Genomic DNA, 13,616 nt, shown 5'->3' on the forward strand with positions numbered 1-13,616 from the left:
CTGTTCATAACTGGTTCACATCATACCTAACTGGCTGAACTGAGCATGTCGCCCTTGGCAGCGCAAAATCTAACATCCACAACGTCACTTGTGGTGTCCCACAGTGTTCTGTGTTAGGCCCCATCCTTTTCACCATCTACATGCTCCCCCTTGGAAATGTCATTAGCAGGCATGGTTTTATCTTTACATTGCTATGCCGATGACACTCAGCTTTATCTCAGGACTACCCCCACCTTCTCTACTGCTCCTCTGCCAACATCCACACTAACTACCTGCCTGGAGGAGATAGAGGCGTGGATGAAGCTCAACTTTCTTCAGCTGAACAAATCCAAAACAGAAGCCATCTTAGTAGGCACACCACACCATCTCCGCTCTTCTACCATCAACAGTATCACTTTCCCTGGCCAAAACATCCACCTGTCCACAGCTGTCTCCAATTTGGGTGTTAAAATGGACTCTCAACTCACCTTTGACATCCACATCAAACACCTCTGTAAGTCGTCATTTTACCACCTCAAGAACGTCGCTAAACTCCGCCCAACACTTTCCCTGGCAGATCCAGAGAAGCTTGTCCATGCTTTTGTCTCCTCCAGGTTGGATTACTGTAATACACTCCTCATTGGGATTCGTGGCAAGAGTATTCAGAGACTTCAGTACATCCAGAACAGCGCTGCCAGGATCCTGATGAGGGTGCGAAAGCATGATCACATCACCCCCATCCTAAAAACGCACCCTCACGCACCCTCCGCTCTGTACACACTAACACCCTCCAAGTCCTCAGAACCAAGCTCCGTAGCCTTTTCATCTGTGGCACCGAGGCTGTGGAACCCCCTACCTGACTACCTGAGAGCCCCGCAGTTGACTGATGCTTTTTAAAAAAAATCTAAAAACCTATCTTTTTAGAAAGACATTTAGTTAAGTATTTTAGAGCATAGTCTAGTCTTTTTTTATTTTATAGTATTTTTATTACACTACTCTTTTACTTTGTAGCACTTTGAGATTGCTAAAATATAAAGTGCAATGCAAATAAAATTTATTATTATTATTAGATTATCTCTCACTGCAAATTGTAATGTTTGCTAAGCAGGTTCGAAGGTGCTGTACCGATACTCCCTGGTGATGGAGAGATATGAGTCGCTAAGTGGTGGCCAGTGGGAGGCTGTGCTGCAAGGCCTCATCTCCCAGGGCTCAGTACAAGGCCAGGAGTATTAAGTGTTCACCTCATGTACAGTGCTCACAATGCAGGAAATCTCCTCTTTCTTTGTTACTGAAACTGGTGCTGTAAATATTTCATTTGAAATGTGAGTGCGTCCCAAGTGCTGTGCAGCCTGCTCCGATGCTAAATTTGCCCGTATGAAGTCAAAGTGTCCTAATAGGTGAAGGTTAAGAACAAGCCAGACTCCTGCCAGCCCATGTGAAACAGTATTTTGGTACAGTAGTGCAATACAGTGATGTGGTAAAGTTCTCTCTGGATTGAGGTAGTACAGTGGTGTGGGACAGTGCCAGTCTGGCCTGAGGTGGTATAGTTCTGCAGTACAGTGCCTCTTGGAACTGATGCAGTACAAAGCTGCTCCGGACTGAGGTAGTACAGTGGTGTGGTACAGTGCCTGTCTGGCCTGAGGTGGCACAGTCCTGTACTACAGTGCCTCTTGGAACTGATGTACAAAGCTACTCTGGACTGAGGTAGTACAGTGGTGTAGTACAGTGCCAGTCTGGCCTGAGGTGGTACAGTCCTGCAGTACAGTGCCTCTTGGAACTTATGCAGTACAAAGCTGCTCTGGACTGAGGCAGTACAGTGGTGTGGTACAGTGCCAGTCTGGCCTGAGGTGGTATAGTTCTGCAGTACAGTGCCTCTTGGAACTGATGCAGTACAAAGCTGCTCTGGACTGAGGCAGTACAGTGGTGTGGTACAGTGCCTGTCTGGCCTGAGGTGGCACAGTCCTGTAGTACAGTGCCTCTTGGAACTGACGCAGTACAAAGCTACTCTGGACTGAGGTAGTACAGTGGTGTGATCAGTACCTCTCTGGACTGAGGCAGTACAGTCAGTATTTCCCCTACCATTATATTAGGGGGAAGGTCAAGTTAATTTTATTGAATTTTATTAACTATATAGCGCCAGATCACAACAGAAGTCATTTAAGGTTACCTTTCCTATAGAACAGGTCTATACATTGTCCTTTTATTAAACTAAATAGCCTTATGTTGTTTATCTTATTTATGCAACAGCTTGTCATTTTTGTCTCTACACAGTTGCACGTTTACAATTCTCCTCTGCTGTCTGTATCGCGCATGGCGGAGTTCCGCCCCGATACACACACACACACACACAGGTGAGCACACTCCCACCAGCGGACAGAGAGCACGCATCGGTAAATATGTCGCATCAACCACCCGGTCGGTAGTGTAAACTGTGAGAAGGGCTTCTCAACCATGAACAGGGTAGTAAGTATGTTTCACAATGGGATTTTCTACTTTAAACTATCACTATTTTAAGCTATCAGCTGTCACTTTTAAAGCCTAACAGTTAATGTATTTGCAGGTCAAGACAAACATCTGCAATAGGCTGCAAGGAGACCATCTTTCTCTTAGGAGAAGCTGACTTCGTATATTATCTGTGATGAACTTGAGGTGTGGCTCTTTTCTGCTGAGTTTCCATTCCTCTAGTTTGAGCTCAGAGCTAAACTTCCTCTTAAAGATTAATGAAGTTTATGTGGATGATTAGCTTTATGGGTGTGTGTGTGTGTGTGTGTAGAAGGCTTTAGAAGTGTAATTTTTCAAGGTTAATTTCTGCTTAGTTCTGTGAATGTGCTTCATGCCCCCCATGGTGGTGGTTTGGCTGTGAATTGAGCAACAAGAGTTGTGAGTTGCTCAGCTTTTTAAGGTTTCTGTTGGCTCTCTGATGACAACATTTCCCGTTGCTAACATTTGAGAGTCTCATGAGAAAAGCAAGTGTTGTAATGAATTCTGATGGGCCGGAGATAAGATTACAAATTGGTTAGTGGCAGTTAAAAGGTCTTGGCAGAGTTTCCCTAATATTGACCCTGCCATGGCTGCTCCCCCTCGCCGGCCCTGTCGCTGCCGCGTCGCTCCCCCTCGCAGGCCCTGTCGCTGCCGCGTCGCTCCCCCTCGCCGGCCCTGTCGCTGCCGCGTCGCTCCCCCTCGCAGGCCCTGTCGCTGCCGCCGTAGCTCCCCCTCGCCGGCCCTGTCGCTGCCGCCGTAGCTCCCCCTCGCCGGCCCTGTCGCTGCCGCCGTCGCTCCCCCTCGCCGGCCCTGTCGCTGCCGCCGTAGCTCCCCCTCGCCGGCCCTGTCGCTGCCGCCGTAGCTCCCCCTCGCCGGCCCTGTCGCTGCCGCCGTAGCTCCCCCTCGCAGGCCCTGTCGCTGCCGCGTCGCTCCCCCTCGCCGGCCCTGTCGCTGCCGCGTCGCTCCCCCTCGCCGGCCCTGTCGCTGCCGCGTCGCTCCCCCTCGCCGGCCCTGTCGCTGCCGCGTCGCTCCCCCTCGCCGGCCCTGTCGCTGCCACAGTTCCCTCTTGACAACCTCGCCACCGCTTTTCCTTGAAAGCCGGATTAGCGTTTCTGCTAACTTCAAAAATCGTTAGCAGACCAATTCACTTCTGCTAAATGTAGCTCCCCTTAAGAGTTTTGCTACCACCACCTCTCCCCCTTGAAAGCCAAATTAGCGTTTCAGTTAATTTTGAAAACTGTTAGTGGACAATCTAACTTATGCTAAATTTTGTTCCGCTAACTGTGAGTCCAGTAACATTTTTGCAGGTAAAGTGAATAAAATTTAATGGCCAAAAACATGTATAAACAATTAAAATAAAGTTTAGTGTCCATTGTAAGCGTGTCTGGAACAGTCTATCTGGCACGCTGTTGGCTGAACTCACATAAACATGATATGATTGGGCAATAGCAACAGTTTGCCTAGTGTTAGCTCTACAGTTCAGCTAATTGTGCATCAAATTGAAATTGTACATATCCCATAGTCCTATACCTCCCCAGAAATGCAACCATGCGTCACAGCACCACAGACCACAACAACTGTGATTAGACCACTTAAATTTGCATCAGTGCACCGGCATAAATTACCCCAATTAAAAATTGTGCACTGGACAGAGTTTGGGACGAACTTGCGGTGCATTGTTTTTTAACAACTTTGCATTGGTAAAATGCAGGATTATTAGACAAGTATTCCTGAAAATAATTTATCAACAGTTGTATTGACTTAAGTGAATTGTTTTCTTTTGGTCCAAGTAAATTTATTTAGAGAGAAAACAAACAAAAATAAACACTTGACTATCAGGGTTCATAATTATAAGGGGATCAGAAACGTTTTAAAGTGGATCTTTTTCTCTTTGCCATGAACAGAAATAATAATAATAATAATGAATCTTAGTTCAGTCTATATAAGGAATAATAAAATATTGGCCATTCTGTACAGTCCACTTTACAAGGTGTATAGCCACCTTTGTTCTCAATAACCAATAACTTGTGGTCCATTGAACCAATGAAGTTCTTGAATTTAATCCCATTCTATATTAGCTGAGGCAGCTATAGGACCCCCTCCCAGACGCTGCTCTGAGAACAGTACTACCTGCTACCTTAATAAATGTCACAATTTAGTAAGGCCCAATAGTTCTCTTTGGGGGCTAAGTCAGGCGATGATGGGGGCCTGTTCATAATTAAATCTTTCAAGCGTTTCTTGGCTAAGCTATGGAAAACTTTGATGTACTGGAAGTGGCATTATCCTGTATGATTATCATAACCTTTCTGAAAGCTGTTGAATTTTTTTTTTGTACCGGTGTTTCAAAAAGGTATCTTTTAAAAGTTGGCAGTAGATCTTCTAGTGGATCTTTGCACCATTTGCAAGTCATAAAGTTTTGACAAATTTACTAATAATTTCAGCCTGCATCCCTACTCCTCCACCACCTCGTTGGTACTTGAAGAAGATGTCCGTCCACTAGCCTCGGGTTTCTCAAACATTGGGCTGTGGCCCACTGATGGGCTGCGAATCTGAATCGGGGGGGGGGGGGGGGGCAGTTGGCCTATAATGGGCCACCAGCCCCCTGCGTAATTGGGGCAGTAAATATAGTAGGACTGAACGATTCAGATGGAAATCGCAATTTGAAACAATGCGATTAACAAATCACAAAGGCTGCGATTTAGGGTATGCATTAGGGATTTGCCCATCCACATTTCTTTCTATTCCGATCCAAAATACAAGAGCTCTTACTACTTTATTATTTGTATATATTTATTATATAATACTTATTATTTTGATATAATGAATGTATATGATTTTTTAATGCTTTATACAGTATTAGTATTTTTAAAACTATTAAATACAAATGGAAAAAAATATATGTCAAAAAATATTTAATTATGCTACTAGAGACAAACATACCATTTTGTTCCTCCTCCTCTGCATATCTTGTTTTAAGCGTTCTTAAGGCATTTGCAGTTCAGTCTGAATATCTTCTCAGCGAGGATATGCAAGTAGCGAATGCTTAAAATGCCCCGCAGTTTTTCTCCCACTGGCAACAGCATCACTTACACTTCGCTGCGATAGCAGCCTCTCGTGTATCAGAAGCTGCAGCGAGTGTGTAGAGCAGCCAAAGCTAGCGACTCATATATCATCCATTATTTTTTTAAAATATTACTCAAGTTGGGGAGGCATGGTGGTGCAGTGGTTAGCGCTGTTGCCTCACACCTCTGGGACCCAGGCTCAAGTCTCTGCCTGGGTTACATGTGTGTGGAGTTTGCATGTTCTCCCCATGTCGTCGTGGGGTTTCCTCCAGGTACTCCGGTTTCCCCCCAGAGTCCAAAGACATGCTGAGGCTAATTGGACTTGCTAAATTGCCCATAGGAATGCATGTGTGAGTGAATGGTGTGTGAGTCTGCCCTGCGATGGGCTGGCCCCCCATCCTGGGTTGTTCCCTGCCTCTTGCCCATTGCTTCCGGGATAGGCTCCGGACCCCCCACGACCCAGTAGGATAAGCGGTTTGGAAAATGGATGGATAATATATAAACAAGATTCTTACTGAGTAGTAGAGGCAAAGTAAAAATGACACCATATTGAATTACATACCATTATATTCTTTTGCATTGCATCATAATGCATTGAATCAAATAGTGTCGAATCACAGTGCCCTAGGCCACTTGCGTAGGCTATGGCATGAGCTCGTCATAGGTTCAACGCAGAAGTATAAATCGGTGCCAGTGGCATTATTCGTTTTTCTACACATATTTTCGTCTGCTATACCTTTTTCGAAAGCTTTGTATCTAACTACAGCAAGCTAAAATGTAAGCTCTCGAGGTATGTTTTTAAGGCCTTCAGAGCCAAAAAACAAACTGAAGCTAAATTCATACAATATTATTAGTGGTTATCATTAGCTTTTGCTAATTTTTTTTTTTGCGGTTTATCAGTTTAATGTTATTGGTTAAACTTATCCATTTAGCATGTTTACTGAGTCTTTAGCTGGAAAAATTATTTTTGTCATATTTCAAGAGGTGCACCCTTTTCTAGAATAGTCATTATAGAAATACAAGTAAAATTTACTTACTTGATTAAAATATGAGTAAGCTACCCAGCTTTATATTACCATTTTGTTCCACATTACATGTGCCTCACAAACACAGCAAAAGAGCCCGAATATTGTCATAGTGGAAAAGCAATCTGTCAATTACTACAGTTCCCTTTGTTGACAACACTTTGATGTAATGTATCAGAACACATCCACAGAAAGCACCCTGGGGCAGCTCTGCCATCACAGTGAACAAAAAATGCGTTTATTTACATTGCATTTTTTTCTACAAGAAATCTTACTTACACTATATACAAGGGATTAGCTACAATCAACAAGAACACTATTTACAAATCAAAGTTTTTTTAAATAGAACTCATGGTTCTTTCATTTGGAGTTTGTCAATGCCTTGTCCAGATGCCAACAAGGAATACCGGCGAATGCGAGTTCATCTTAACTGATGACTGTTTTGAATGGTTAAATGTGCGTTAATTATATTTGGGTCAAGAATGCACAACAGCGGGCTTAATTGGAAACATCAGACGAGGCACTGCTTCACGGGGTAAATTAAAAGTGCGTCATGGTCCATTACTGTCCAAACAACTATTAAATAGAAACTGGTGAGGAATACGTTTAAGTCTATTAGTCGACGCAGAAAATGTTTTGCTTCACTGAAGTTCCTTTTATCAACATAAAGGTTGATATTCCGCATGATACTTTTTCAAACAGTTTTTGAACTGCTGCACTTATTTGGTTTCGCGTGGAAATGATTGTTGTGAAGATGCATTGACATTCAAAATATATTTTATGCGATATTAATATCTTTTCTCTTTTTTAGTGGAACGCCGTTCCATCCCTTAAAGGTGGTGGTGTTTCTCCCCTTAAAGCCACAGAGAGATGTGTCCCCAAGGGTTGAGCTGTTTTGGTTACGGTCTTGATGCCGCCACGCTGTCTGTTCATGGACTCGCACAGCGAAGAAAGGGACAGAGAGGGTTGTTTTATCAGTGTCTCATGATGCACTAATTTCAACCAAGCTCCTCCACACCCTTCCCATATGACCCAAATCAGCGGTGGGCAGGCTGGACACCTGAAGGCTCATGTGTTCTTGTTTGCTCTCCTGCTGGGCTGCCCGACCCTCTGGCTCACAGCTGATAATGGCCTTTTATTCCTGGCTTGCAGAGGGCTCTGCTGCCATGGCAACCCTCCAAGCCAGAGGTTATTGCCCAGAGGCTACCTTTTGCACAGCTCTATGGCAGAGGCTACAGTGCTTGCTGGGTCACCCCCGCCCCTAAGGATCTTGGTACCACGGCAACTCAACACTGATTCTGTGTTTCCTTTCGCTCAGCCGGGCTGACCTATTGAAACCTGTTTTCTGACCTCGCCCTTGGAGTTTTCCACATCTTTTTCAATATGTAAGTCAGGATGCATTTCTTTGCTTGTTTGGGAGGATGTTACACTAACCTGGCTAACTTCCACAATACTAAGGTGATATCATGCCACCACCACATCTCCACTGCGATGTCAGAGGGTTGTTGGTCTCCTGCTTCATCTTCCCCGACATCATCTCATCAGAAGCACAAGTATGGAACCGGCGTACCTGCATTAAGCTTGAAATAAATGGCTTGTGATTTGAATGTATCCATGGGAGATAATCTGCACTTTATGACATGCAGCACGAGAACTGCTAGTTTGGATAATGGAAGAATCCTAAAGCCAAAGGATGCATTTCAGGACCGATGGTGGGGGAGGGGGCATTTAGAAAGACCCCGTGGTATTTAGTACGTGGCAGACGAGGGGAGAAAAACACGTGATGGAGAAATGGAAAACCACAATGTCGGCTTGTCCTCTGGTGTTAACGTTACATCTTCCATCATTTATGTGATACTGGAACCGAAGCACAGTGACTAATGCAGATTCCCTCTAGAGGGATGTTTTCTTTGGCTCGACTCAAGGCTTGACAGTGATGCACTAGTCAGGAAGTTTGAAACAGAGCTGCATCCTGGATTAGAGCTGAAAGCTATTCCAACACAGACCAATAGGGAGCGCATGCTGCATGTTTGTAGGATATTTGCAGTTTGCAGTGGCTTCTTAACCACAGTGTTTTCAGAGACATGAGAAATGCGTCACTGTGCTGTCAGGTTGGGCCTTGCCTCTGTTTCCCTGCATTTATTCTGGGCTTCAGAGGTACCTCTGTAAGGCTACAGGCTAACCTGTAACCTTATCACACGGCAACGTATTAGGCTTGTTTCCCAGTCATGGATTTAATCCTCTGTTTTGTTGGAGGTTTTGTCAGGTTCAGGATTACATTGAATGGCTCACTTATCTGGTATCAGTCCATTCTGGTTGCTATGTAACTCTCACTCATCTTGGATAGCAACCGCACTGGATCTGAAACACATACTTTTGCTCTCATTGTCTCTGAGCTTCCAGAACTCTCCTCACATTCTCAGAGATGGCTCATTCCTGTCCCTAATTCTCAATACAATATTAACAACAGAAGCTGAAGGTCAGGTTGCTGCTGGTAATTATCCAGGTGCAGCACCAACATGAGGCCCATGTAAGCAAACGTTAATGTTGTAGTGTTGACATCTCAACACCTATGGTGCAGGTTCTACCAGACACGCGCCCTGTATGGATGGTGCTCTGAATCCTGAGGTACAGTTTGCTGGATAGGAAAGTTCTCTCTTTATTATCCAGAATGTGTGGAGTAACACCGATGGGTCTACGGGCAGAGTAGTAGTAGCTGGGGGGGGGTCATTGGCATAGTCTTTAGAGCAGGTGACTTTGACATAGCCATCCAGTCATGTACCTGCCTGTGTATTGGCAGGTCTTGCCAACACACACAGTGACCTCTGGTGGATGTTGATGGAATTATATACCCCCCAACCCCTATTCATGTTGCCAGTTGAGTTTCATGAAGTTTCATGCTATGCGATTTGGCTTGATGCTTATTCTTGTATAGACGATAGAGTGCTAGAGGTATGGCATTATTTAAATAAACACTGGCTACAGTAGTGTTGTCAAGAACATTATAATCTTGATACCAATGCCACTTTAAGTATCACAATGCTAATATTGCTGGGATATTGCAGGGATAATAATGCAGAAGAAACAAAAGTATCGTTAATAGTAAATTATGAACTTATGTCACTGATTTTTAGTAGACATTTATCTCAAATATATTTAAATTGTTACTCTCTTAATTTCTTAAAGTAAGCATCACTCCACTCCAGCACATACCCTAATATAATGTTGCCAAACGTTGTATTATGATCGCTCTAATACATTCATTTATAAGAATATAACACGCTCTCTTAAATTCATTCAGCATATAGCTAGATATAGATCCTGTTATATTATAAAATCCCTTGCATAAATCACTTTACCTGAAGCTATAGAGATCATATTTAATGGCTGACATTATAGGAGCAGACATCTTCTTATGCAGAGAACTTACAGCAGATAAATCAAATTTGCTAGTTCGTAATATGCTATTTTGCATTATGTGTGCAATTCTGACATAGGGTCTAACGAGTTTTGGCAGTGGTTCGAACATACTGAGTCCATGGTTCTGATTCGATGGCGAGCTTTAGCGACATATAACGTTAGTGATGTCTGTAATAGTGTAATTGGTACACATCGTAAAGAAATGTACGAACAGTTTTCGAACATGCGGTACAGGTTCAATATCGGTGTCCCGGCCAACACTAGGCTACGGCTCACACAATGTATTTTCAGCTGGATCACTAACACTGACGTAGTATCACTGACTAACCCCTACTTTCAACAGCCATCACAGAATTCAGGATGGATGGAGAAATACTCTTCACATGTGAATACTCCGCTCACCCTGCACTCCTCCACATAAGCGTGATCTTAGTGATGGCTGTCGATTTCAGACAGAGAAAAAAAAAAAGAAAGAGCAGTGATGAAAATGACATTTACATTTTGCCTCCGTAGGAAAAAACGATTCACGCTAATTTTGTCACACACTTAGTTTATTAATTCAGACGCTGATCTTGTCAAAGGAGCGTTGTCATGCCAACAGACCTCCCACGCAGCGGATGGGAGAAATGGATTTGCTCCTTTAATTGTTAGGCGAGTTCGGTTCGGTTTGTGTGGCCAGTTCACTGCAAGTCACACGCATTCACCTTCTAATGGCTTTCTTAAGCAGCCCCAAGGCAGAACATCTGTATAATATGTGATGGTTATCATTACGTGCAGCCGTAATCGAGTAACCCGGTGTTGATATCTTGACAGGGACTAACTGGTGATTATCACCTTTGTCGGGGAAGTAGGCTAAACACAAGCAAGATAACAGAAAGATTTACGATTTAGCTTCCAGTTCAGCCTTCTAGCCTATATTTCCAATGCAGTTAAACACATTGGCGCGCCCACACAGACCAATGTATTATTCTGACTCCTTGTTCTGCTTGAGAAAGTATGTACCTGTACACATCGGTTACAATGGTGGTTCGCAGCTGTAGGCCTTACCACCCGTTTGCGAAACACCTGCATTAGACTGTATTTACGGCATGTTTTTTTTACTATTATTTTTTAAATCATAATCGTCATAATTATATCTTGCACGCCAATCCATCGTTTTCCATAGAGACCAAGGCCATTTCACACCTATAGTTCGGTTTCTCTGTTATCCAAGGGGGAACCTTGAGTTCACGTGTCATTCCTACTGTATAATGTTATTCAGTATTATTTTATCTCCGTAAAATCCATGTGAAATGTTCTGCACAAATAACCTTATCGTATCTTTGCATTTTACTAATACACTTTTAAAGTAGACTGTGACTAAACAAAATATAAAAAATATCTTACTGTAGATATAATTTTAACGGATTATATTTTCGCCTCACACCTCTGGGACCCGGGTTCAAGTCTCCGCCTGGGTCACATGTGTGCGGAGTTTGCATGTTCTCCCCATGTCGTCGTGGGGTTTCCTCCGGGTACTCCGGTTTCCCCCCACAGTCCAAAAACATGCTGAGGCTAATTGGAGTTGCTAGATTGCCCATAGGTGTGCATGTGTGAGTGACTGGTGTGTGAGTGTGCCCTGCGATGGGCTGGCCCCCCATCCTGGGTTGTTCCCTGCCTCGTGCCCATTGCTTCCGGGATAGGCTCCGGACCCCCCGCGACCCAATAGGGTAAGCGGTTTGGAAAATGGATGGATGGATGGATGATGAGACCTGATTTTTTTATGGACTTTATTATATTGTTAGAGTAATAAGATCGCGGAATTTCGTCCGACGGAACGATTTTTTGGGACTCTGTTGCCACACGTCGGACGTTCTTTGAGACACCGCTTAACTAAGTGGGGAAGTTAACCTGGTCCGGAGCAGACTTGTTAACTCGCCCATGTTACTATTGTAACTTAGCGGGGATTCATGTAAGACACGTCGATGGAACGGAGCTTCCACTTAAATGAGCCAGACTTGTCGAAATAAGTCAGACTTTCCCGGTTCGTGGAACACCCCGCTGGTTTGCTACTGGAGCCGTGTACGGTGTAGCTGAAATTCGCAGAGAACACCTGGAAATTGGGTCGGATTGAGGTGGGATCTCGTTCGCACCAGAATCAGTCCGCTCCTGAGTACGTTTGGGAACGGAACGAGACCACCTCCCCCCAAGGGTTTCGGAATTTTTCTTTTGGTCTGTGTTCACACCTGCCCAAAATAATAGCACCAAAGGGGAAATCGTATCAGAGTCCGTTTTAATCGCACTAAAAAGTGCTGGTGTGAAAACACCTTCCAAAAGGATGATCACCACTTATCAGCATATACCGCCCCTTAGAGTTAGAGGCTATTCATAGATTATTATGTCCCACTGTGATATGATTCATGGATTTATTGAATATTGTCATAATATGACTTTTAGCTGGTTATTGCAGAATCTGACATTCATTTCTTATTTAGCTGGCTTAGCCGAATCACCAGATTCGACTGCTTATTTGTGTGGGAATACAATTTTAGATATTCTGGTAGATGTTTGCAATGTAGCGCGTCTGTATAACTCAAGACAGATTTTCTGGTTATCTGAACAAATAGATCAGCTATGTAACTTATAATACGTAAAATATCAATAAGCTAAGTTCCGTGGTTTTTGAAGTTTATGAAGAAATCCGTAATTGTAGTGATACAGGTGTAGGATCTTTAGCGTAGTAACTGATTTTATTTATGACCACAAGAGGGCAGTGCTGCACTGGCATTTTGTGTGTTCGTAAAATGTGTGGTTCCTGTGGTCCTATACTACACAAGAAAAGTAAAGAATAGCATAGACACTAACTTTGGGAAAATGCATATGAAGCTTAACAAATTTATTAACAGAACTTAATAATGGGCTACTTTTTTTTTTTTTTTTTACCAACTGCTTGAGTCAACAATTGAATCTATTATCGGGTTAAAAGACAATAAATGCAGCATCCAAAACTATGTTTCACCTAGTGTTCTCGAACAGTAACTGCTGAGCAACATAGTCACACCAGTGCACAAGTATAAATGCTCACAACGGTGTACACCACTTACTTATGTTATGGTGTAGGCTCGACACAGAGGTATAAATCAGCCCTAAGTGGACGGAAATTGCATGTTTGTCAGACTACAGTGTAGGGTATCAGTATAAATCAGCCTTAAAGGTGCCAGTAGGGCTGTGAGGTACTGATGTCCTTGACTGAAGCAATCACACTGTGAGCCTCAATCACAATGTCAGACATACTCAGCTCCAAATGCAGCGTCTGCTGTACTGTGTTAGAAACATACTCAACTCCAACCATCCACCTATGATCTTTCACAGCTCTGTAAATTAATATTTTAAATAAATAGCTTGTCTCTGATTTGTCATTGTTGTCCTCCAGGTTCCTGTCATATCAGCCACGCTAACACGTGCTAGCGTGTTAACCTCATCACCGGCTCACAATGTTGACCAACACAGTTTTTCTGTTCTTACACCTCTATTTGGCTCCCTTCCTGGACTGCGCCCACAGAATTGCTTTATGGCACCTACTCAGCACAATATTTAATCAAGTTCACATTTGTAATGATTCAGCAAATCAGTCTGCGACTGATCTTAGTGTTTGAGCTGCCAGTGATGA

This window comes from Brienomyrus brachyistius, chromosome 11, assembly GCF_023856365.1.
Source record: "Brienomyrus brachyistius isolate T26 chromosome 11, BBRACH_0.4, whole genome shotgun sequence".
In the NCBI taxonomy this organism is placed as follows: Eukaryota; Metazoa; Chordata; class Actinopteri; order Osteoglossiformes; family Mormyridae; genus Brienomyrus; species Brienomyrus brachyistius.